We start from the raw sequence: 26,509 nt of genomic DNA, 5'->3' as shown, positions 1-26,509 counted from the left end.
AGCTGACCCAATGCCTGACACGATTGGCCTGCCTGGTGGGGGCATGCGATCTTTGTGAATCTTCGGGAGGATATAAAATCTTTGCATCCTTGGTTCTTAATTGACGAGGAATCCCGCCTCTTGTCTCGTGATCCAGTCATTATTGAGTGCTTCCTCTACTATGTTTTTAATTCTGATCATGAGTGGGCCTGTAGGGTCCGTTTGATGTATGGCGTAGCTGTTTGAGTCGGCTAGCAGTCGTAGACACTCTTCTCGATACATGTCTTGGTCCATGAGGACAATGGCGCCCCCTTTGTCCGCAGGTTTTATGATGAGGTCATAATTGTTTTTAAGGGCTTGTAGGGCCGTTCGTTCCTTTCCGGTGAGGTTGTTAAACCCTTTTGTATTTTGGAAATTAATTTCCTCTATATCCTTGAGTACAGCTAGTTCAAAGGCGAGTGTTTGGGACAAGATATTTTGGTTTGGTGGTTGGAAGGCTGACTTCTTTCGTAAACCAGTCGACTTCTTTCTTTCTTCAGTATCTTCTGTGGTGTCTCCAAAGTAATCACGAAGTTTAAGTTTTTGAAAAAACTGGGCCAGTTCTGTGTTAAGAGCAAAGGGGTCGTTTCTGGGTGTGGGGACGAAACCCAAACCTTTTGAGAGGATGGTTTCTTCGTCGCATGTAAGTGTATGTCTGCTGATGTTGCCAATATTTGTTATTCCCTGTTTGTCGAGGGCATATCCGTCCTCCCTCTGCTCCTGGTGGTCATTCCTTGAGGATGTTGGTCCTCCCACTGCACCCTCGTATTTCTTCTTTTTTGTCTGCCTCTCCCTCTGCCTCTGCCCTGGAATAAAAAAGGCGGTGGGCCTGAAGGGAATCCGAAGCCTGGTGGAAAATAAGGTTGTTGCCAGTAGCCAAATGGAGGGGGTTGTGGTTGTGGTGCTTGCATCAGGGGTTGGTGGTAACCAGATTGTTTCCCATATTGGGGTCCTGAGCCCTCGTCACTGCTGGAGTCGCTCCTCTCCTCTCCCGAGCTGAACGTCCAGTTCTGGGGGGTGGGTCTAAACCGTTCTCTTCTCCCTGGCTGCTGTGGGGCTGGTTTATTATAATGCTCATCAGTGACGTATGGATATACAGTCTCTTTACTAAACTTCTGTACGTCTTTCTTCAGTTTTGTTAGTTTGGATTGTGTGAGGTATTCTTTGTATTCTGAATGGTCCTTATTAATTTCTTCCAATTTTTTCTTGAAGACCGAGAGTTGTACTGTTGTTTTTAATTTACATTCGCTTTGCTGGATCTCCACAAGGAGGGCATCAGCTAGCTGTTTGGCAGTGTTAATAATAAGGATGAGCCAGTCTTTAGTGCACTTCCACGCGATGCTGGGCCAGTTAATCCTGAACTCCTTATTATTGAGGAACAGTCTTGGCTCATTGGTGACAATGAGTCCTCTAGGGGCAGTGTTCTTCCGGAGGTATTCCGTCATAAAAGGCCCGTGGAGGGCTGTACGGATTTGTTCTTTTTTCTTCGTGGATAGTGCTTCCCACTCATCTGAGTTTTTTACCGTTTGTGTTACTATGGTTTCAGCTAGTAGAGATGGTGTGTTTAAAATCTCCGCTAGGATTTCCTCCCCGAACGAAAGTTCGGTATCCATATTGCAAGATAGGGTAAGGGGGTCGTGACACTTAGTCAGACCTCAGATCTACTCTTCTTGTTGTCGAGGCAGTACTTTATTATGTCTGTCCTTCTGTTCTGTTTACAACAATCTCTATAACAGAGCACGTCCCTTAAATTGGGAAAGGTACCCCTTAATTTGTTCCCACAGCCATCAGCTGTACGTAAATCTAATCACAAAAGGGGCTCCACTTTATATGTGGAGAGGGGAACAAGAGGCATAGGGTTCTAGGAGCTGGCAGCCTCCAATGCTGAATATGTACCACAAAAAGCTGCTCCTAGTGTGATGACCCAAATGTAGTTAGAAGAACGTCGTGAGTGTGGGCATCTCACAAAAAGTAACGGACTGGTCTCACACACCACCTGGTGTCATGCTTCATCATCGGTCAGTCCTCGCCCTCTAAAACCTTCGTTTGATAGAGGGCGGGCATACACCTGGCGACAGGGATGCACTTCTAAATAACTAAGTGGGGGCCCGTGATATTGTGAGTGGATTTTAAAATCATTTCGGTTATCAGAAGTGCTATCTTAATGTAACTGATAACTATATGATATTAAAAGCATAGGACGGTGAATGGGGTGATTAGTGTCCCCTAACCGTCTCGTGGGTGGTCAACATGTTTCTGCCATGTCAGCCTAGTTGGGTCCAAGGCATTCATCAGGACCTAAATATACAGGGGGCTCCGTTCTTACCAACTGGTGGCAAGATACTACCACTGCGCGGGTGTGGCCAAGGCCACTCTCCACTTCCTAAATGGCTTCCAACGGTAAAGCCTAGAGAGAATATGGGAGAAATCAGAGTTATTTAGAACATTTTGGGTAAGACCAGTAGTAGCCTTCATCTACTACCACCTCTCCTTTTCCACTTATGTGTACACAAATAGGGTGTCACAAAGTCACGTGCAATAATCACTCACCAATAGAAACCAATGCGTGCATTGTTCTCTTCTCCTTTTCAGGTTTTTGACCCAAAAATGTTCTAAATAACTCTGATTTCTCCCATATTCTCTGTAGGCTTTACCGTTGAAAGCCATTTAGGAAGTGGAGAGTGGCCTTGGCCACACCCGCGCAGTGGTAGTATCTTGCCACCAGTTGGTAAGAACGGAGCCCCCTGTATATTTAGGTCCTGATGAATGCCTTGGACCCAACTGGGCCGACACGGCAGAAACATGTTGACCACCCACGAGATGGTTAGGGGACACTTATCACCCCATTCACCGTCCTATGCTTTTAATATCATATAGTTATCAGTCACATTAAAATAGCACTTCTGATAACCATAATGATTTTTAAATCCACTCACAATATCACGGGCCCCCACTTAATTATTTAGAAGTGCATCCCTGTCGTCAGGTGTATGCCCGCCCTCTATCAAACGAAGGTTTTAGAGGGCGAGGACTGGCCAATGATGAAGCATGACACCAGGTGGTGTGTGAGACCAGTCCGTTACTTTTTGTGAGATGCCCACACTCACGACGTTCTTGTAACTACATTTGGGTCATCACACTAGGAGCAGCTTTTTGTGGTAAACATTTTAAAGAAGGGCACAGTTCGAATAAAACTTTTTTTCAGATTATACATATTAATGTTCCCACAGTGTGGTGGCATTTGGGTAAGTCCTTGGTTGTTGCTGATACCAACTTACGAGTGTCAAGTCATCCAGACCGCCATGGGGCCATGTATATGTACTTACTGAAACCCCTTTTATTTCTAACAGTGGCTTATTTGAATAAGGCTGGCAGCTCATACAATGACTGTGTAAATGTAGTTTTGTGTGCACCTCCTTGTGTGACTTCTTTTATACAGGCACATGTGTGTTCTGTTCACAAAGTGGCACATTCACACATTCTAAACATGTAGATTGTGTAAAGTGTTGTGATTCCCAAGGGATCACAATGTATTTCGTTTGGGTTTCCAAAGTACTCACAGGTCTCTGATTGTGGGGACACCTTCAGCATTGCGGTCTGTTATTTAGCCTTGGGTGCACCAATACTGTTTCGTTCAAAGTAAACAAGAGGTGGCATGCCTTCATAGTATTGCTGTGCTCAACTGTTCCCAGACACTAGCTTCTCAGTATAATTCGATATCAAGTTATTTGCAGTTGTGTCCTATTTTTCCTTGTTTCCAAGTGGCATGGTGGGTCAACCAACTGGGGAGTGCAGGGCTTACATGTATGCGGAGTAATCTAGATGTTACTCATGATGCATTTCATGATATGCACTGTGACCTATTTTGTTTGGACTCATGTGTCAGATGTATACAGGTGACTGATTATTTTCTGTATCTTCACCTTGCCCACAGCATCATCGGAGAACACCGAGGGAGACACCTACACGGACCTGGAGGAGGGATCCAGCACCGGTGCCACCACTGCTGGCGAGTCTGCGGGAGCAAGTGGCACGGAGGGCGAGGGGAGTCAGGCGGAGGACCTGTCTGGTAGCGACACCGACTACGATGCTGACGGGTCCAAGGCTGAACTCCTCGAGGGGGTGGAGGCTGCTACAACACCTGGCAGCAGCACAACATCTGTCACAATCTCCTCCATTCCCATCACCACCCTCCCAGTTGCTCCGGTCCCTTCTGTCTGTGCAGGGCACCACCATGTCTCCTTTGTGCCCGCACCGCACCCCCTGCCCCTGTCACCCCTGCTGCCCTCACTGCAGAGTCTGTGGACATTCAGTGGCAGTTGCAGGTTGGCCAGACATCGATGCTGAATGTCCTCCATGGCCTCACCAGACTGCTGACACAGATAGTGTCGTTCATGGAGGGCATGTCAGCAGTGATGTCTGACCAACGGATGTTGCTGAGGTCCATGGATTCTTCACTGACGGCAGCAGTGAGTCTCCTGCAGCACTTCGCCCCCCCTACCCCTGCACCATCCACACTTCCCACTCCCATGCCTGTCCCACGCACACCCAAACTTTCCCTAGCACGCACCCCGCCAGACACAGGCAGCACACAAAGACGTAAGGGCAAGCACACACCTCCTGGCACGCACACTCAGGGGGATAAAGGCACACCCACTGGGTCTGGGGCACACAGGCATACACACAGCCACAGTCTGAGTCCGCATGCCTCACTACCCAGTCCCTCCAAAGGCACTCCCCTTGGCTCCCCTGCCACACAGTCAGACAAGGAGAGCTACTCTGCTGTGCTGGGCCTCAGCCCCACTGGGTCACCAGCCCGCAAACGGGCAAGGCACTGCCCGGGTAGGGGAGTTGATTCCCCCCCCCGTCCACCCCCTCCCCCAGTAGCGCTGCACCCCATCCCTCCGACCCGCCCCCCCTCCTTTGTGCCTGTGGTTTCTTCCGGTGCAGGGGATACTCTGGACGCCCTGGCAGAAGTGTGCAGCGCCGAGCTCACCTCCACCTTTGGCACTGCCCACCCCCTGTGGTGGAGGCGTCCAGCCCTGCACCCACCACACCTACCCTTACACCTCCTGTCCCTGCGGTGCCTGGTCCTTCCCCACATGATGCCCCCCCAGTCGACGAACCTGAGCGTTCTAATGTGCAGGCAAGCTAGGGGAGACACGTGCCCATGTGTCCCCCCAAGGACTTCTATTCTGGACTGGCCATTGGCCTTTGTATATAGTGTTGTTGAAAAATATGTTATCTTATGCTGATTAAAGCATTTTCTTTTGACTTTGAACACTATTGCATTTCAGGTATTGATGTTGGTGCTGATGCTCCAGGAGTTGGGGTTGTGGTAATGTGTTATGTTTCGGGCAAAGGTTCGAGTCTGATGGTCATGAGGTGGTCCATGGGATCTGCGTGCCATCACAAGGTCTCTGCAAAGGATCTTTGGTCGTGTGTGTTATTTGTTTTTTGAGAAATTGTACCAAGGAGTGTCCCTTCCTCCGTGGCACCTGACATCTTCCCTGCAGAGAGTTGCACAATTGTTGTGCTGACCTGTGTATACATTCCCTTTGTTGGTGACGGATCCCTTCAACTATGGCCATGCCTGCGCAGCAATGTCTCCGGCAGCATCGTCTGTGCCATCCTTGCTAGTCACTGTACTTGTGTATTGAGTATGTTGCCATGCCTTCAGGGAGAAATTCTCCCTTTTCCGCACTACGCATGTGTGTAATCCCAGCCTAGCACACATATGGTACTTGTTCTGCAGGGTATTTGGGCACCTGACTCACAATTGTGGGCATTGTATCTGTGGGAACTCCACCCTATTCCTCCCATGAGAGACAACATCTTGGTGGCTGTCCCAGCACCTGTACATTCCTATCAGTCCTGGGATGTGCGTGACAGTGTGTGTTCCCTTTGGCTCTCTTAGTTTAGTAGGCATTGACATGACTATACAGTCTTGTGGCATGATCTCGGTGTGTGTATTGTGCTGCATCCGCCAGGGGTAGGTATGCATGTGTCATTTGTCCTCACACCCACATGTGGTGTGTCATGCAGTGGGGGAAAGACATCCATCCTCATGGGAATGGGACACTGCTGTCAGTGATGTGTTGTTATGGCACTATCAACATAGTCGAAAATTAGGGATGCGTATTTACACCCATGGAGTTGTGGTCATCTGATATTGATGTACACACCCCAATGTCTCTGTCCACTGCTGGGAGTGATAGGCACCCACCCCCATGTCTCTGTCCACTGCTGGGAGTGATAGGCACCCACCCCTCGCATGTCTCTGTACACTGCTGGGAGTGATAGGCACCCACCCCTCACATGTCTCTGTCCACTGCTGGGAGTGATAGGCACCCACCCCTCACATGTCTCTGTCCACTGCTGGGAGTGATAGGCACCCACCCCCATGTCTCTGTCCACTGCTGTTATTCCTCTGCACCCACACCTCACGTCTTTGTCCACTGCTGGGAATCCTAGGCAGCCACCCACCCACCCACCCCCTTGGTGCAGTACACTGCTGTCCTGGGCATACACACCCCCCAATATACTGGTTATATGCTGCACCAGGCCCTAAGCCAACATTCGTGGCGTGTGTACGCCTTGTATCACAAATGTACTGGTGCCCTAGGGGTACGGGTGATGCGGTCCGTACCCCCGCATTCATAGGTTGGGTACGTTCCGTAACACGCGTACCCCTACATCACCACTACAATGGTGGTACGGACCGTACCCACGCTCTGAGGGCGTGGGTACGGTCCGTACCACGCGTACCCCTACATCACCACTACAATGGTGGTACGGACCGTACCCACGGACTCAGAGCGTGGGTACGGTCCATACCACCATTGTAGTGGTGATGTAGGGGTACGCGTGGTACAGACCGTACCCACGCTCTGAGGGCGTGGGTACGGTCCGTACCACGCATACCCATACATCCCCACTACAATGGTGGAACGGACCACACCCACACCCTCAGAGCGTGGGTAGGGTCCGTCCCACCATTGTAGTGGTGACGGGTACACGTACACGTCCACTTCCGTTGTGGCGGTACACAGGGATTGGTGGACACGCCCCCTGAAGTGACCAGACCCTGGAGGTAATGTATGTACAGGATATATTTTTTGTAAATTGGGTAGGGGTTATGTTTCCTGCCCCTCGCCCCCCCCCCCCCCGTTTGCCCCTGGGTGTTGTTCTGACCTTCTGCGGCATGCGTGGCGGTTTCGGTGCACCAGGTCGTAGGCTAGGAGGGCCGGGATGACACGTAGGATGGGGTCTATGGCTGTCCGTCGCGTACCGGTGCTCCTTCTTCGCGTCGTCCTCAATTTCCTGGGAGTTTTTGGCTGCCGTAAAAAATTAGCCGTGCGGAGTGACGTAGGCACGAATCGTACTTGCTGGTCCGTAAAACGCTGCCTGACTCTGTCCGGACATCACGTACGCGATGTCCCGGATCGGAATTGTGGGTATTTTTTCGCCGCACGTAGTTTTTTATAATTCGTACGGAAATGGTATTTCTGTATGAATCGTACTTGCTGCTTTGTAAGGAGGATTTCCCGGCTACAAGTCGTATGGAGAATACCCTCCGTACGACCATTCGTACCCGGGTTTTACAGGATCGTAATCGGCACCTATATGTCAAAGGAGAATGGTCGGGAGAAACACAAAGTCAGGATATGAAATGTTGCACAGCGATTTAGCTGTCTGTACTAACAAGACCTTAATAATTTCCAGAAAAGCCCTTCTTTGCAATCATAGAATAGCAACAGAGTGAGAAAAAAACAATGAGGATATAAACGCTCAATTTACAGTTTGCATGCAGTGACTTGAGGGTGGTAAATAGATCACAGTGCTATTTTAGAAGGATCGCAGCTTTATGAACTGGAAATAACTTAATGACCTCAGTGTGAAAAGCAGTAGCCAGCTTCCTCATCTACATAAAATACAAATCTGCGATCTGTGTGTTACACAATGGGTTTAGCAGTAGGCACAATAACCCGTTATGCTACTTTATGGGTTAAAACTGTGACTGGACAAAACACAGAAGTCTCCCAGAACTGCATTAACCACCAGAGTTATCTTACATCTATTATAATTCCCTCAAAATTGATGGAGCACACAAAGATCTCTGTAGCAGGCATCTTAACCCTTTAAGATATTTTAAAATGCAACCTCTTACCAATTAAGCAATCTAGAACAGTTGTACTGTCACACATGTCCTTGTTGGCAATTTCCTTGCAGCAGATGATTTTTAAATATATGTATAAATTGTCTGTCAGACTCTGCTTTTCAAGCTCCACTCCTCATGACTCCACCCACTTCCCACTGCCACATATTTACCCCCAATGTATGGGTTCCTAGAGTAATCTTTTCCAATTCCAGGCACTGACAGAAATAAACCCCTGATGTGAGTGTTCGTTTCTGCAAAACTAAAAATAATACAGGCCAGCTCATGACATGGTAGATGGCCAGTATTTCAATTCCACATGACAGAAGCACTTTCGGCAAAATGATCCATACTGACTCAGTGTGGATCTGTAAGTTGGGTTAGAAGCCTTCAGGTAGGAAGTTAAAACTGAGAGTCTCTGGCAAAGTGGCAGGCCACTATTTATACCAAATGGGTGCTAGGGTATCTCTGGCTGGTGTCTACCCACCCATTGCTAAGCATACACCAGGCTCCGCTCCCAAAATGCGTTCTTAGTACATTGCGATTTTTTGATTTGCTCAGTAAACTGGAAGACATACCTGGTGCATAACAAACTCTACCCATGGACTCTTAATTTCAGCCTGAAAATAAGACTGCATTTCTTGTGGCAATGGTATATTACAGATGGATTTTGTTTGATAGAGTTAACTATTGAAAATTTCAATAACCCCTTCTAGACAGAGCAATAGCAAAAATTCCTACTGGGAAGGACAATTCATGATTTGATTGTTATACTGTGTTGCTGACTGTAAGCCTTGCCAATTTAGGTGTTGGAAAGCTGTATAGCTTCTATAGGCGGCACAGTAGCTTTACACAATAAGACATGTTAATTCCTATGAGGCAACATGCCTTGCACAGTTTGAAATATCAGTAGAAAAAGGTGTGTTTGGAATTCAAGCATCAATTAAAATAATAAAATGTATTGATATTCAGAGTTCATTGAGGTATTACCTCCTACCAAAGACTATATTTTCTAGGAAAGGGCAGAGCTAAAGGATATATGGATCCGAAGAGAGTTTCATATTTTGGTGCACAGCCAAATGAAATAAAATGAAAAGAGTTATTTATAAAGCACACTGCCACTTCAATGGCACATCTGGTGCTGTTCCAAAACACAAGACCATCTACTAAAAACCACTGCTAAGAAAAGTTTGAAAGGGAAGGAAAAAAGAAAGGACGAAACAGAGCTCTTAAAAAAATGGCCAAACAACTCATTCACCACCAAAAATAGCCAAGTTTTTAGACGCTTTCTAAAAACTCCCTCGATTTCAGCTAGTCTCAAGGAGAGGGGGAGTTGATTCCAGGCTGTAGCTTCTAAAAGAGAAACGGGTCTTCTGCCTCTGATTTTGGCTCCCCATTCACACGTGCAGCCACTTCAAACTTCTCACACACACATATGAAGCCCAACAGGACCAGAATATTTGAACAGCCAAATGTACTTTCACCAACCCACCAGACATTCCCCGCATCTGCAAAAGCAAAGGCAAAATGGGAGGGTGCTCATTCTCCTGCATCACTCCCAAGACATGGAACGACCTCCCTCAACACATCAGAGTCTCCTCCTCACTTCTTGAGTTCTGCAAGTAGCTAAAGACCTGGCTCTTCATATGAGCACCTTGGTGAGCAGATATCTATACACCTGACCAAGTGACTGTATACCCTTTTGGGTGATTGGTGCGCTATACAAATCAATATACCATAAAATAACTTGAAAATGGGAATTCTCAGACATTTTTCAGTATTTGATATTAAAATACTATGAGTATTATAATATATAAACAGGTCAGAAAGGTATCTCAGATTTGTTTGATGAAGGGCTCTGAAAACTATAGACAAGGATTGAAATAAAATATTATTTGCCGGTAGCTAATCGAGTGTCCTCAGTCCCTTGGATATGGAACTCCTGCGAGGGAGCTTGAACACCAATGGCGCAGCTGCAATTTGTACCACTTGTAACTTATTGATTAATTATTTTGAGGTACCAGGATAGAGACTATTGCAACAATCAATCTTTGAGATAATAAGGACATAGACTACCATTTTTCTAGCTGGTAAAAAAAGAAATTAACAAAAACCTTTAAGATTATTTAACAAGAGAGAAACAAATTCCAGACACAACCAGAATTTGAGGACAAAAAGATAAATCACAATTAAATTTTACTCCCAAATTCTGAGATAGAATCTCTGGGGGAGAGGGGTTCAAAGGAACATCAGGCCACTACGTTAAATTTTCCCAAACAGGAGAATTTCTGTTTTCTCTGTCATGCACTTCAGATGATTACATTCCATCCATCTGACCACTTGGGTAAAGCAAGTCATGAAATTTTGTTCGGAGCCAAAGACATTCTTGTCCAAAAATAAAATCATTTGAGTGTAATCTGCCTAAGACATGGATGCAGTCAGTTGTTTGCCAAGTACATCAGAAAGTTGTAATAAATAGTTGAATCAGCAAATAAAAAGGGTAATTATGAGCCAATATGTTAATTACTGGCTATTTTGACCTTATTGATTTGTAATCTGCAATAGGCTTGTTCTTGGAAATGCTGGTCTACCATTTATTATAGGACAGTTCTTAATGTATATATTGTATCATTTACTATGGAACAGTTCATAATTTATACATTGTATTCTAGCAAGATACTGTAGAATGAGGAATGCCTCCGCTGTAATCCAGGTCATCTAAACCCTGACCACAAACTTTAGGCATCTTATCCGTGACAATAAGAATGCTTATGAGGAAATGTATCAAAATTGGCCTAACTCACTAGGCTGTGTGGCCTATTTGCAAACTGCATTTTGTAATACATTTAGGGGCCGATTCCGATCTTGCTCGGAAGGGCTCAGAACGTGATCCTGCCGGAAAAAGTACGAGCTGTATGCGTGTTTTCCGCCCGACTCGTACAGCTGTATGAGCGAGCAAGTACGATGCGAGAAACGCAAAATCGCCGACCGAATCGTTCCCAGGTCCAAACCGCTCCGTACGTCTCGTCCGTAAGCAAACCGTGCCATGCAATGGATGGGATTTCCGGCCAAGCCAGTACGATGCACGATTTGGACAGCCGGACCGAGTCGGAGCCTCCAACACTTAAACGCTCTGGGAAGCGGACTTCGGGGGTCCGCCCCAGACCCCCTTCACCCGTAGCCTTACGAGTCTATCAGAGGGGGGACCCAAGGGTCCCCACTAGACATGCATGTAAGGTGCGGATGGCACAGACGCGCCCCCACTACAGGGGGCGTCCTTGTGCACAACGTACCTTTTTCTTCAATGGGAGCCTATGTACGCGTCGTACAACAGGCTCCCATTGACTTCAATGGGGCTCCGACGATCCGTGTCCGTCAGTGCTTGTTTGCGTCGTACTCAGGCTCTCGGCGACCCGGAGCATGAGACGGTCGGAAAGCCCTCCGGATCCGAGTCGGACTCAGCCTTCTCCCAGCGAGATGGGAATCGGCTCCTTAGTAGTACTCTACAATAGTACTGCTCGCTTACTACAAAATGCTATATACTAACCTACATGTAGAGGTGTGTACGTATTAAGCCTGTGCGGAGTTCGCGGAGTTCCGCATAGCAAAACAAACTCCGCTGCGCTACGCGGAACTCTGCAAGCAGCAGAGTGTATTAGATTAATGCTGTTCGCAGTGATTTTCAGCGCGGGTGTTTGTCCGCACCGTGCAATCATCGCGAACGGCAACATGCACAGCGCAAGCAGGCTCTGCTTCCTTTCTGCCGCTCAAGTAGATTTTTAACTTGAGCGTCAGCTTTCTCAACACGAACGGATGGTTTCACAAGGTGAGCGGTCGCAAGCACACGGGACCACTCGCAATGAGAAATCCGACCGCCCGCATTGAGAAATCTCGCTGGGTGGTTGATTTTCCACCCTCGAGCTCGCCAACTTAACGTTGACGATTGCGAACGAGGAAAAATCTCGCCAGGAGGTGGATTTTCCTTTCTTTCGCTTGCCAACTTGACGTTGACGACCGCGAGCGTGAAAAAAACTCCGCTCGCTAAGCAGAGTTCACTGCCCAGGGTTAGTACATATATGTTTTAATACTAAATGAGAGAGGGACAGGAAGAAGTTCCAGGGAAATGGGGAATATTTAAAGCTAAATGGAAGGGGTTTCGGAACATTTTGGAACATGAACTCACCCACTGACTGAACTTCTAAAAATACTACAGACAGAGGACCTAAACCAGCAGTAAATGTACTCCAGCTTAGATCTGGAGTAAGTCCAGCATCACACATGGCCATACCACCAATACACCCCGTAGGATATAATAAATTCATTTATTTAGAAATATATAAATGTGTTTAAATCTCCCAAAAAAAATGCATACATTAAAAATATGTATTTTATTGTAAAATATTTAAATTGCTCTTTCAAATTTGGAAATAAGTGTAATTGTATTTTAAAAAAGAAATTTATATAAATTAATACTATTCACAAGTTTCAATAATTTATAATACATAATAATTACTTTGAAACATTTTCCATTAGATGGGTTTTTTCAATAAGTCTTAAAAAACAATGTACTTTATTTAAGATAATTAAATAAATAATTCTAAATTGAGTTAATAGAGTTGTAGCATTTTTTGTATTTTGTTCTACATTTAAAAATATGTTTATAAAATTCATTAACAAAAACATTTGCACTTTTACAATTGTTTCAAACTTTAATAAACGTTTTACAATTCTCTATAGTTTACCATACTGAGATCTCCGCCACATTGGCAGAGATTGAAGCCTACATGTGAAGTTACAATTGGTAACTTTACATTTGTAAATTAGGCTCCACCAAGGAGGGGGAGACATGTAAGTCTACATTTTCAAGTACATTTTACACTAATAAATGGTGAGTAGCCAAAAAGTGTTACATTTACTACCAAGGGCCCGCTATGACGATGTCGGATGGATCTGAGTCCATCCGACATCGATTCGGAACTGGGACCAACCGACCTCCTGTCGGCTGTCCCAACCCAACAATTCGGATGGGACCGAACACTTTTCGGTCGCACTCCTATTCTTTACAATGGGAGCATGCATTCCGACCTGAATGCATGCTCTAATTGTAAAGAGAAGAGGTGCAGTTCATCCCTGCACCCCGTGCCAGGCACCTTTAGGTGCCTGCCACGGGGTGCAGGGTTTAACAGTGGGGCACCATAGGTGGCCCCCTTGGCCTCCAACCGGAGGCCATGCACCCATGGGGCCTTGCTGGTGGCCCCCAAAGTCGACTTCTGACAGCCTTTCTGTGTCTGAAAGTTCAGCACAGAAAGGCTGTCGGAATGCAACATGGTATTCCCTCGGGAGGAAAGAGCCGACCTTGGGATTACTGGAGGCTTCCGAATGGCAGATGGACTTTCCGAGCAAATCGGAAGCCATTCGGAAATCCAGTTCGGAATCCTTTCTGACCGACTCCATCCAAATGGGTCGGTTGTTAAGGAATCCGAACAGCAGATTACGATGCTGTAGGAACGGCTCCAACCAAGGGTCAGAGACGTTTACTATGGCATCGTAATTGGCCCCAAAGTGTTATAGTAAATTTACTCATGTAGATTTACTCATGTGTAAATTTACCTTTGTGAACATCCCCCCGTGTGCAAGTAAGTGTTACTGAAATGTGCAAATATGAGCATTTGCAAGGGCTTATTTAGATTCTGAATGTGCAGAATCAGGAACAGTGGAAGTTCAGGTTCATAAATAGATTTATTCACTCATACCATTCTTTCAGTATGGCATCCTTTTACAAGTGAGTTAGTCTGCTCCCATTGGTGGATTGTGGTTATTTCTAGGCAGGAAACTTGAAAAGGGTGTTTTGATAGAGATAAACTTCGGGTGGGACCATGAATTCAATGTGAATGGGCGTTGCTGGCCTGGACTACCCTCCCACTCATCAATTTTTGATTTTTTGACCATTCAGTTTCTCTGCAGAAGAGATACTGCAGACATGACAATGCAGAGGACATGGAGGGGAATTAGAGCAAGGTTTTGGAGCCATTCAGACCATGAGCCACCTGGCAGTGAACTGTAAGAGGTGCTGTCCCCCATCAGAAGCGACATTTCCAAGATGATGCCTGGCCGAGAACATTGGATGTATTGTACTGCTGAGATACTAATGAGCTTTGCAGACCTCTTGTTCTGAGGTACCTGAATGACAGAAAGGGGTTCATTATTGTCCAACATTGGTGGGCATGATGCCCAGAAAGAATGCTACAAATGTTGTTTTTAAATATCCTTTTTTTGGTTTCTGTTTTTCCAACATCCTAATGAGGCCCTCAGTCACACCTGTTTAGGTTGACGACTTGCCTAGCTTCAGTGTTCGGGATTCTTTGCAATTTGTCAATTGAATGTTTTGGAAGGCCGATATACCATCCATTTGCGTAATCCAGTCTTGATGTCACTAGGGTTAGTGTTGCCTGTATTCTTTGTGAGAGCCCTAGGTAGGGAAAGACACATGTTATATTTCTTATAACGTATAATGAGTTTCCTGTTACCTTGTTGACTGGGGATTGAAGTGAGAGATTGCAGAGCATAATTACTCAGGGGCCTATTACAATGTTGGGCGGATGCACACCGTCTCGGTGTGAGATAGGACCAACCATAGGTCAGCGGTTCCACACCCTCTATTACGATGCGACCGCACATGGTGCAGTCGCAAACTCCCATTTTTCTATGGAAGCTTGTGCTACGGTTGGAAACCAGCTGCAGCACATGCTACCATAGAGAATTGGGAGTTTCTGTGAATCTCTGCACCCCATGGCAGGCACCTCATGGTGCCTGCCACTGGATGCAAGGATTTACAGGGGGGACCATAAATGCCCCCCAGGCCCCTAACCAGAGGCCGCTGATCGATGGGGGCCCTGCTAGGGGCCCCCTAAGTCACTGTCTGACAGGCTTTCCATGTCGAAAAGCCCAACAAGGAAAGCCTGTCTGAAACCAACATTATCTGGACGGCGTAAATGCCGTCTTGAAGGGATTATGTGCGGCCCCTAATTGGCCGATGGGCTCCATGAACCTGTCGGAAGGCAGCCGGAATGACCAGCCAGTTTAAACTCTGACCGCCTTCTTTTTAGGAAGGCGGTCTGAGCTTAAACCAAGGATGCCAGTCAGAAAGACTCCAACCTGTGGTCGGAGTCTTCCGACCGACATCCTAATCGGCCCTCAGTGTTTTTTCACTTTAGTCAAATTGGCAGATGGTTGTCCCAAGTCCGACAGCAAAAATATATTGGGTTAGAAACACCTTACATTGTGCAGGGGCGTGGGCTGAGAGACACAGTAATTGGGTCATGGAGGCATTGGTGCACACTGAGGAGGCTTTGTTTGGAGTATGCACTGCTGCCTCCTAAGAGTGGGAAGACCAGTGGTTTACCTAACAATGTGTGCTGCCCATTCACACCCCTGCCCCTTGGACATTATGAAGCTCTGACAGCCTGCTGCGAGCCATCCTTGGAAGACTAGTTGGAGACAGAGCAGACTAGATTGAGAAGGGGTAGAGGAGCAGGTATGTCTTGGACCTTGGAGCCACCCGCTAGGGAAACGTCCATTACAACGTAGGCATTACATCGTAATGCCTGCACAATGCATCCTTTACAATGCAGGTGTCATTACAACGCATGCCATTACAACGCATGTGCCATTACAACTCATGCCATTACAACACGTTGTAAGGTGAGTATTGGAGGTAAACGTTTATTTTTAAGGTTAGCATTTGAGGTAAGTTTTTATTTTTTATGGGTGGTTGACTGTATTTATTTTATACTTGGGGATTATACAAGTTTAAAAATTATATGAAATTAAAAATATTTACTAACAGTTTAACTTAAAAATGTATTAAAAGGGCTTGGCACCCATCCACTGGGATGGAATGCTTGGAAAACAGAGGTTTGGGTGGGGGCGTGTATTAATACTAAGGTAATAATTTTAATAATTGAGTATTAATTATTATTTAGTTTAGTTGTCAGTATTTAATAAAATTTATACATATTAAAAAAAAATATTAAAAGGGCTTGGCACCCTTCCCCTGGGACGGGATGATTGGGAAACAGGGTTTTTGGGTGGGGGAGTGTATTAATGCTCCGGTATTAAATTTTAATACTTGCCTTTTAATTATAATTTAATTTAGTTGTTAGTATTTAAAAATAATAATCAAATATATCAAAGAAATTAATTAAAAGTGCTTTGCACTTATCCCCTAGGACGGGATGCTTGGGAAACAGTGGTTTTAGGTGGGGGTGTGCATTAATACTCAGGTATTAATTTTAATACACAAACATTAAATTATTATTTATTTTAGCTGTTAGTTCATTTTAAAAATTAAATATTTCTAAAAATTAATTAAAAGGGCTTGGCACCTATAAGAAGGGGCGGGATGCATAGGAAACAGGGGTTTTGGGTCGGGGTGTATTAATACTCTGGTATTAATTTAAAACTTGAGTATTCATTATTACTTAATTTATCATTAATTTAATTGTAAAATTAATATATATTATTAAAATAAATAAAAGGGGTTGGCACCCATACCCTGGGATGGGATGCTAGGGCAACAGGGGTTTGGGTGGGGGAGTAAATTAATACCCAGTTTTTAATATTAGTACACTGGAATTAATTAATAATTACTACTCTTTGTAGAATAAAATTAGAAAATAAAAAAACGAGAATAAAAAAAGAGTTTGGCGCCCATCCGTTGGGGTGGGATCGAGGAGGAAATAGAGTTTATTAGTGAGGGAGTGAATTAATATCCAGGTGTAGATAAAAACATAAAGCAAAAAATAAATATTTATTTAAAAATTACTATAAGGTAATTAACAATCCTAAAAAAGTATATTAATTTAGTTTAAAAATAATAAACATGCATATATGTGAAATATAAGTTCGCAAAAAGACATAGAACATTTTAAAAAACTTAGAATTACTAATAAATAATATAATAACTTTCAAGCAAAAAAGGGACACATTAAAAGTATTGTAGCAAACTTTATACATTTAAAAAATGTAATGACATTTTTGAAAAATTACAATAAAAAGTTTTAAAAAACTTTATTAAAGGTAATATTTTTTTTAATAAACATGTTTTTTACTGTATTGTAACATACAGTTTTTTTTTTTTGTAGGTTTTCCCACAGTTTCCCACTAGAATAAATGAGAGAAATTGTCCTTTTGCCGCTTGTACGTAAGTTTCGTCATTGGGAAGAACGTCGCAGTCAGGATTGGAAGCAAGCAAGAGCTGCATACAAGTAAGGGAATTAAAAAAATTAAAGATAGATTAAGGGTGGTATAGTTCATTGTAAGGAGAGAGGAGGGAGGTAGTAAGAACTAGCATAGTTGTTTTTTTAAAGTTTTGTATGTTTTAACCAAAAAGTTTGTAACTCTGCAGGTAGCAGTTGTAGGACCACGTCCGGTTGATTGCTTTCGTAACACTTTCGGTTTTAGAGAATAATTTTAAAAGAATGATTACCTTTTTTTTTAAATCAAAGTGTCATAAAAGCAATATTTTAAAAAATATTTTTGATGTGACGGATTTTGAAATTAATGTATTGAGTTGTCGTGGATTTTCGGGAAGAAGGAAGGAACATGGACACAGATGGCATGGATCGCATAGTTACTTTTTGGGACAATTTTTAATTTTTGTTACATTTTTTTTTAATTCGGCTGGATTTTGGTTGAGAGAGGATTGCAACGATGGATTTCTACTTGTGAATTTTGCCAAAAATCTTTTATTATTCAAGTTTTTTTGCTGGATTTCGGTCAAGAGTGGATTGCAGCATGGATTTCTTGTTGCAAATTTTGCCAAACATCTTTTATTTTTCAGGATTTTTGGGGGGGATGCGTTGTTTGTAGGTGAGCACAGTACAGTTTTCAGCTCCTTTTTCGCTGTAAAAATTGGCTTTGCCGAACTATGTCCATTTTGGTTAGTTTGACTCGAGATTCGGTTTGCATCGCGGATTATGCATTATTTACTATGGATTAATGGACTTTACAAGACTCTTGGTGAAATATAGGATTGCTCGCAAGTTCAAGAGTTGAAAAAAGGAGACAACTGAAGGTAAGAAACCCGACTTTTAATTTTGATTTTTTTTAAAATAAGAAAAATGCCAATTGAATTAAGGAAATTCATTTTCAAAACAGGCAAGTAAGGTGGTTTAGGGGTTATTGTAGATTAGAAATGTAGGATGTGTGCAATATGTTCTAGGGAGTCTGAAGCCACGATCAACGAAAATTGTTGAATTGCACCCAATAGTTGCTCTGACATTTCTCTTGTTCTTTTTGAAATTCATGGGTTCAGACTACCAGTCAATGATTGCGCAATTCTCATATCTTGGAAACTTCGCTCCTGCTTCAACATTTCCAAAAAATGATAGCAGTTAGGATGTGGTTTACCTATTGATTTGTTGAAGTAGTTATGCCACCTCTCTATGGCGTTATTTGTTTTTGCTCCTCTCTCTAAGCAGATCAAGTAAGAGTTCCACCACTTCACATGGAAACGTGGCTTTCTCCTGCGACCTGACCTGCTTAGATGGCCAATCCATGTGTCTTCAAAATAATTTAGAAGGGGTGCCAATTTGTCCTCGTTTGCAGAAAAATAGTCAGATTCAGTAATAGATGTGTAGTATTCATCTACACTGTCAGGAGGAACAAAGCAAAGTGCTGTTAGTTTCTTCAATTCAAATGACAGTTTACTGTCTGATATGTAATCCTCAACTAAGGATGTTTTTTTAATTTTTCTCCTCTAAGCCTGTGAAAAGTGAAAAAACTTCCTTGAATTTGGGTATCCGTGTATATTTTGGTAATTGTGTTAATCATAGGTAATTCAAAGTCAATCAACACTTTTCTATAACATTTGTTCATGGTTTTAGCTTGATCACTGACAAACATTCAGTGTATGCTGAGGTTTGTTTATGAGGGAGTAAACTGTATACTAAGGGCACCACTGTATGATTAATGTAGGCGTGAATAGTGTTTATTTGGGTGAATGGGTGGGGTATGGATTTAAACGTCCCATCCATCATCCAAATATCACTAGTCTCTAACTTAACAAGATTATGGGGTGTGCCAAAGATTATAATTCTTTAAGAGGTTTTCTGTTGTCATGCAAAAGAAAGGTTTAATTAGTAACAGTTACATTAAGCTCAAGAGGAATGTTAATATCATAGAAGGTTTGGGGTGTTACACGTGGGGGGTTACTTGCCTGTTTTTTACACTGTATAATTCTGCATAGGTTGGGGATCGTGGGCATGCAACTTGCTACATGAATAGGAATGTTTTGTGATTCCTCCATCAAAACCTAGCCACAGGATTCAGTGGAGGTGGATGACAGGTCTTTCATTTCATTTATATTTCCTCTTACCTCTATCTCCATTGCAGAGGCAGAGTGGTTATGCTTGGTGGTCCTTTCAACAGTGTCACCAAGAGTAACCCCTCTGCCTGTGCAATGGGATGAGTAATAATGCACACATCTCCAATGACACCTGGGCTCAGGTAATCTCTCCTTACAATAAACGTAGCCACTGAAACTTAACAGTCTTTTTCCTCTGCTTGATTTCAAATATTTGGCTTGATTTCTTGCTGCCATTCTCTGTAGAAAGAAGAAAAAGAGAAAACATTGTTTGAGTGATTTTGTTTATGATTGCTTTAAAAAATATTTTGCTTGCAAGCGTAAAAGTAAAGTACATTATTTATTTGACAGCTTTTTTGAACCAGGATTTAAATGCATTGGCTTGGCAATGTTGGTTTGGAATTGTTTGCTGCCTTGATACCTTTGATGAAAAAAGGTTATTTTTGGAGAGACTTGACAGAATGAAACAGGTTACCTTTATTAGGGTGTTTCTGTTGTGTGACCGGAAAGTCCTGGAGATGATGCTGGGTTTCTTTGAATTTTTCTTTGAATTGTTCTTTCTGTGGTGCTTTGTGGTTTAGCTTCTTTGGTTCTGAAAAAAGGGCAGAAATGTTCTTAGTTTTTTGCTATGAAAAATGTACTTCTACAAATAGCCTGCAAAGAAAAAGTTTAGTCAATATTTACTAGAAAAAATCATTTTCGTTGTTTTTGAGGTTCTAATTTTGTATGCAATGTTACTTTTTCCATAGAACTGTTTCTTAACTTGAACCCTGCAAAAAAAGTTATTATTTGTGGTTTTTGATCATTTTTACCTTGTACAGTTTGGCTTCCTCTGTGTTGATGGGCTTTAGCAGTTTTTTGTGGTTATGGATGTGTTCATCCACACTTGTGGGATAATATGATATTATCTGTAGAAAATTGTAGAAAAATCACTGTTTTATTGCATGCTTGAAAAAGAACAGAAATGAAAATGTGAAATGTAGATCCTCCACAGAACGTACTTGTCAGGGCCCTCATTGGTCCATTTGGGTTCCACCCAAGATAGTGGCAGTGCACGACAATGTGGGCAGGAGGGCACCTTTATCCATACACTCTGGGAATGTGCGACGATTCAGAAATACTGGGAGGGGGTGGTACTCATGATGGAAGAGATATTGGGACAACCGATACAATGTAACATCAAATTGGTTTTGTTGCTCTGAACCCATCAAGGATTTCTGATTTGGCCAGGGAAATGGACTGGTGTACTGTGACAGAGTTACCCATTTATGTCTCCAGGGGATATCTGAAAAAATGGTCACACATATGGGGGCCATGGAACACATTCCTGGGGGATATATGTGAAATACTGAGAAGCCGAGATGATACTGCTGCTGCAATCTGATTGTACGGAACTCCTGCTGACATCCCTCTTTATTGTGTTAAACAGCTGTTACTGGAATGATTGCTACTGGCTACCTGTACAGTGTTGTGTTCTAATTGTAACATGCCTGTTTTTCAATGAAAAAGAGTTTAAAAAAAAGAAAAGAAAAGAAAATGTGAAATGTACTGTTTAAATATTCATTTTTAATTTAAGTTAATTAAATTGCCCCCCACCACCATCTATCACGTTCCCTGAGGCAAACACCTGTTGGAGTAGGAAGAGTAAATTTGCCCAACCACCATCAAACAGTTTCCCCAAGGCAAACACTTGTCGTTGTAGGAATAGTAAATTTGCCCCACCACCATCCAGCACTTTCCTACTCTGACAGCTAATACTACTCTGACCGGCGCTTGCCTCAGGGAAAGTGCTGGATGGTGATGGGGCAATTTTACTATTCGTACTCTGATAGGTGCTAGCCTCAGGGAAAGTGTTACTATTACTACACCAACAAGTGTTTGCATCAGGGAGAGTGTTGGATGGTGGTGGGTGCAAATTTACTTTTCCTACTCCGACAGGTGTTTGCCTCAGGGAAAGTGCTCGATGGTGGTTGGTGCAAATTTACTATTCCTACTCTGACAAGTGCTAGCTACCCTCAGGGAAAGTGCTGGATGGTGATGGGGGCAAATTTACTATTATTACAGTGACAAGTGTTTGCCTCAGGTAAAGTGCTGGATGACGGTGGGACAAATTTACTATTCCTACTCCGACAGGTATTTGCCTGTTTGATGGTGGTGGGTGCAATTTTACTATTCCTACTCCGATAGGCGCTAGCCTCATGGAAAGTGCTGAATGGTGGTGGGTAAGTTTGCCCCACCACCAACCACACTTTCCCTGAGGCAAACACTTATTGGGGTAGTATTAGTAAATTTGCCCCTACCATCATCCAGCACTTTCCCTGAGGCTAGCACCGGTCGGTGTAGGAATAGTAAATTTGCCCCCCACCACCAATAAGCACTTTCAATGAGGCTAGCACCTAACGGAGAAGGAATAGTAAAATTGCACCCACCATCATCAAACAGGCAAATACCTGTCGCACTAAGAATAGTAAATTTGCACCCACCACCATCCAACACTCTCCCTGATGCAAACACTTGTTGGTTTAGTAATAGTAACACTTTTCCTGAGGCTAGCACCTATCAGAGTAGGAATAGTAAAATTGCCCCATCACCATCCAGCACTTTCCCTGAGGCAAGCGCCGGTCTGAGTAGGAATAGTAAATTTGCCCCCACCACCATCCATCACTTTCCATTAGACTAGCACCTGTCGAAGCAGGAATAGTAAAATTGCACCCACCACCATCCAGCACTTTCCCTGAGGCAAACACCTGTCGGAGTAGGAATAGTAAATTTGCCCAAGCACCATCCAACACTTTCCCTGAGGCAAACATTTGTCGGTGTAGTCATAGTAAATTTGCCCCCCACCACCATCCAGCACTTTCCCTGAGGCTAGCACCTGTTGGAGTAGGAATAGTAAATTTGCCCCTACCACATCCAGCACTTTCCCTGAGGCAAGCACCGGTCAGACTAGGAATAGTAAATTTGCCCCTGCGACCATCCAGCAACGTTCCATGAGGCAAACACCTGTCGGAGTGGTAATAGTAAATTTGCCCCCACCAACATCCAACACTTTCCCTGAGGCAAACACTTGTCGGTGCAGTAATAGTAAATTTACCCACACCACTATCCAGCCCTTTCCATGAGGCTAGTATCTGTCGGAGTAGATATATTAAAATTGTACCTACCACCATCCAGCACTATCCCTGAGGCAAACACCTGTAGGAGTAGGAATAGTAAATTTGCCCCACCACCATCCAATGCTTTCGGTGAGGCAATCACTTGTCGGGGTATAAATAGTAAATTTGCCCCCACCACCATCCAACACTTTCCCTGAGGCAAACACTTGTCGGTGTAGTAATAGTAAATTTGCCCCACCACCATCCAGCAATGCCCCTGAGGCAAACACTAGTCGGTGTATTAATAGTAAATTTGCTCTCACCACCATCCAGCACTTTCCCAGAGGCTAGCACCTGTCGGAGTAGGAATAGTAAATTTGCCCCACCACCATCCAACACTTTCCCTGAGGCAAACACATGTAAGTGTAGTAATAGTACATTTGCCCCCGTCCACCATCCAGCACTTTCCCTGAGGCTAGCACCTGTTGGAGTAGGAATAGTAAATTTGCCCCCACCACCATCCAGCACTTTCCCTGAGGCAAACACCTGTCCGAGTAGGAATAGTAAAATTGCCCCCACCACAATCCAACGCTTTCCCTGAGGCAAACACTTGTTGGTGTGGTAATAGTAAATTTGCCCCCACCACCATCCAACACTTTCCCTGAAATAAACACTTGTCAGTGTAGTAATAGTAAATTTGCCCAAGCACCATCCAACACTTTCCCTGAGGCAGACACTTGTCAGTGTAGCAATAGTAAATTTGCCCCCACCATCATCCAGCACTTTCCCTGAAGCTAGCACCTATTGGAGTAGGAATAGCAAATTTGCCCCACCACCATCCAGCACTTTCCCTGAGGCAAGCACCAGTCAGAGTAGGAATAGTAAATGTGCCCCCACCACCATCCAGCACTTTCCACGAGGTAAGCACCTGTCTGAGTAGGAATAGTACATTTGTCACCACCACAATCCAACACTTTCCCTGAGGCAAACACTTGTCAGTGTGGTAATAGTAAATTTGCCTCCATAACCATCCAACACTTTCCCTGACACAAACACTTGTCAGTGTAGTAATAGTAAATTTGCCCAAGCACCATCCAACACTTTCCCTGAGGCAAACACTTGTTGGTGTAGCAATAGTAAGTTAGCCCCCCACCAACATCCAGCAGTTTCTCTGAGGCTAGAACCTGTTGGAGTAGGAATAGTAAATTTGCCCCTACCATCAACCAGCACTTTCCCTGAGACAAGCACCGGTCGGAGTAGGAATAGTAAAATTGCCCCCCCCCACCATCCAGCATTTTCCTTGAGGCAAACACCTGTCAGAGTCAGAATAGTAAATTTGCCCCCACCAACATCGAGCACTTTCCCTGAGGCAAACACTTGTTGGTGTAGTAATAGTAAATTTACCCCCACCACCATCCAGCACTTTCCCTGAGGCTAGCTAGCACTTGTCAGAGTAAGAATAGTAAATGTGCACCATCCAGCACTTTCCCCGAGGCAAACACTTGTCGGAGTAGGAAAAGTAAATTTGCACCCAGCACCATCCAACGCTCTCCCTGAGGCAAACACTTGTTGGTGTAGTAATAGTAAATTTGCCCCACCACCATCCAACATTTTCGCTGAGGCTAGCACCTGTCAGAGTAGGAATAGTAAAATTGCCCCCATCACCCTCCAGCACTTTCCATATGGCTAGCACCTTTCGAAGTAGCAATAGTAGAATTGCACCCACCACCATCCAGCACTTTCCCTGAGGCAAACACCTGTCGGTGTAGTAATAGTAAATTTGCCCAAGCACCATCCAACACTTTCCCTGAGGCAAACACTTGTCGGTGTAGCAATAGTAAATTTGCCCCCCACCACCATCCAGCACTTTCCCTGAAGCTAGCACCTGTTGGAGTAGGGATAGTAAATTTGCCCCTACCACCATCCAGCACTTTCCCTGAGGCAAGCACCAGTCGGAGTTGGAATAGTAAATTTGCCCCCACCACCATCCAGCACTTTCCATGAGGCAAGCACCTGTCGGAGTAGGAATAGTAAAATTGCATCCAGCACTTTCCCTGAGGAAAACACCTGTCTGAGTAGGAATAGTAAATTTGTCCCCACCACAATCCAACGCTTTCCCTGAGGCAAACACTTGTCAGTGTGTCGATAGTAAATTTGCCCCCACCATCATCCAACACTTTCCCTGACACAAACACTTGTCAGTGTAGTAATAGTAAACACTTGTTGGTGTAGTAATAGTAAATTTGCCGCACCACCATCCAACATTTTTGATGAGGACAGCACCTGTCAGAGTAGAAATAGTAAAATTGCCCCCATCACCCTCCAGCACTTTCCATATGGCTAGCACCTTTCGAAGTAGCAATAGTAGAATTGCACCCACCACCATCCAGCACTTTCTCTGAGGCAAACACCTGTCGGAGTAGGAACAGTAAATTTGCTCAAGCGCCATCCAACACTTTCCCTGAGGCAAACATTTGTCGGTGTAATAATAGTAAATTTGCCACCAACACCATCCAGCACTTTCCCAGAGGCTAGCACCTGTCAGAGTAGGAATAGTAAATTTGCCCCCACCACCATCCAATACTTTCCCTGAAGCAAACACTTGTCGGTGTAGTAATAGTAAATGTGCCCCCCCACCACCATCCAGCACTTTCCCTGAAGCTAGCTACTGTTGGAGTAGGAATAGTAAATTTGCCCCATCACCATTCAGCACTTTCCATGAGGCTAGCACCTAACGGAGAAGGAATAGTAAAATTGCACCCACCATCATCAAACAGGCAAATACCTGTCGGACTAGGAATAGTAAATTTGCACCCACCACCATCCAACACTCTCCCTGATGCACGCACTTGTTGGTTTAGTAATAGTAACACTTTTCCTGAGGCTTGCACCTATCAGAGTAGGAATAGTAAAATTGCCCCATCACCATCCAGCACTTTCCCTGAGGCAAGCACCGGTCAGAGTAGGAATAGTAAATTTGCCCCTACCACCATCCAGCAACTTTCCATGAGGCAAACATCTGTCGGAGTGGTAATAGTAAATTTGCCCCCACCACCATCCAACGCTTTCAGTGAGGCAATCACTTGTCGGGGTATAAATAGTAAATTTTCCCCCACCACCATCCAACACTTTCCCTGAGGCAAACACTTGTCGGTGTAGTAATAGTAAATTTGCCCCACCACCATCCAGCACTGTCCCTGAGGCAAACACTAGTCGGTGTATTAATAGTAAATTTGCTCTCACCACCATCCAGCACTTTCCCAGAGGCTAACACCTGTCGGAGTAGGAATAGTAAATTTGCCCCACCACCATCCAACACTTTCCCTGAGGCAAACACATGTTGGTGTGGTAATAGTAAATTTGGCCCCACCACCATCCAACACTTTCCCTGACATAAACAATTGTCAGTGTAGTAATAGTAAATTTGCCCAAGCACCATCCAACACTTTCCCTGAGGCAAACACTTGTCGGTGTAGCAATAGTAAATTTGCCCCCACCACCATCCAGCACTTTCCCTGAAGCTAGCACCTGTTGGAGTAGGAATAGTAAATTTGCCCCTACCACCATCCAGCACTTTCCCTGAGGCAAGCACCAGTCGGAGTAGTAATAGTACATTTGCCCCCATCCACCATCCAGCACTTTCCCTGAGGCTAGCACCTGTTGGAGTAGGAATAGTAAATTTGCCCCACCACCATCCAGCACTTTCAATGAGGCAAACACCTGTCAGAGTAGGAATAGTAGAATTGCACCCAACACTTTCCCTGAGGCAAACACCTGCCCGAGTAGGAATAGTAAATTTGCCCCCACCACAATCCAACGCTTTCCCTGAGGCAAACACTTGTTGGTGTGGTAATAGTAAATTTGCCCCACCAC

General features: G+C 44.2%; 1 long non-coding RNA gene across 2 annotated transcripts in view; it reads left to right on the top strand.

The window, feature by feature from the left end:
• LOC146860678 (uncharacterized) overlaps positions 1 to 26,509 on the top strand; it is a 272,227-nt gene that overhangs the window by 187,782 nt on the left and 57,936 nt on the right. For both annotated transcript variants that reach the window (XR_014979195.1, XR_014979196.1), the window contains exon 2: positions 17,320 to 17,442. This is a non-coding gene — a long non-coding RNA (uncharacterized LOC146860678). The remainder of the gene's footprint in view (positions 1 to 17,319; positions 17,443 to 26,509) is intronic.

This window comes from Triturus cristatus, chromosome 3_1, assembly GCF_964204655.1.
Source record: "Triturus cristatus chromosome 3_1, aTriCri1.1, whole genome shotgun sequence".
Lineage (NCBI taxonomy): Eukaryota > Metazoa > Chordata > Amphibia > Caudata > Salamandridae > Triturus > Triturus cristatus.
This window is presented reverse-complemented; position numbering and strand designations above follow the sequence as displayed.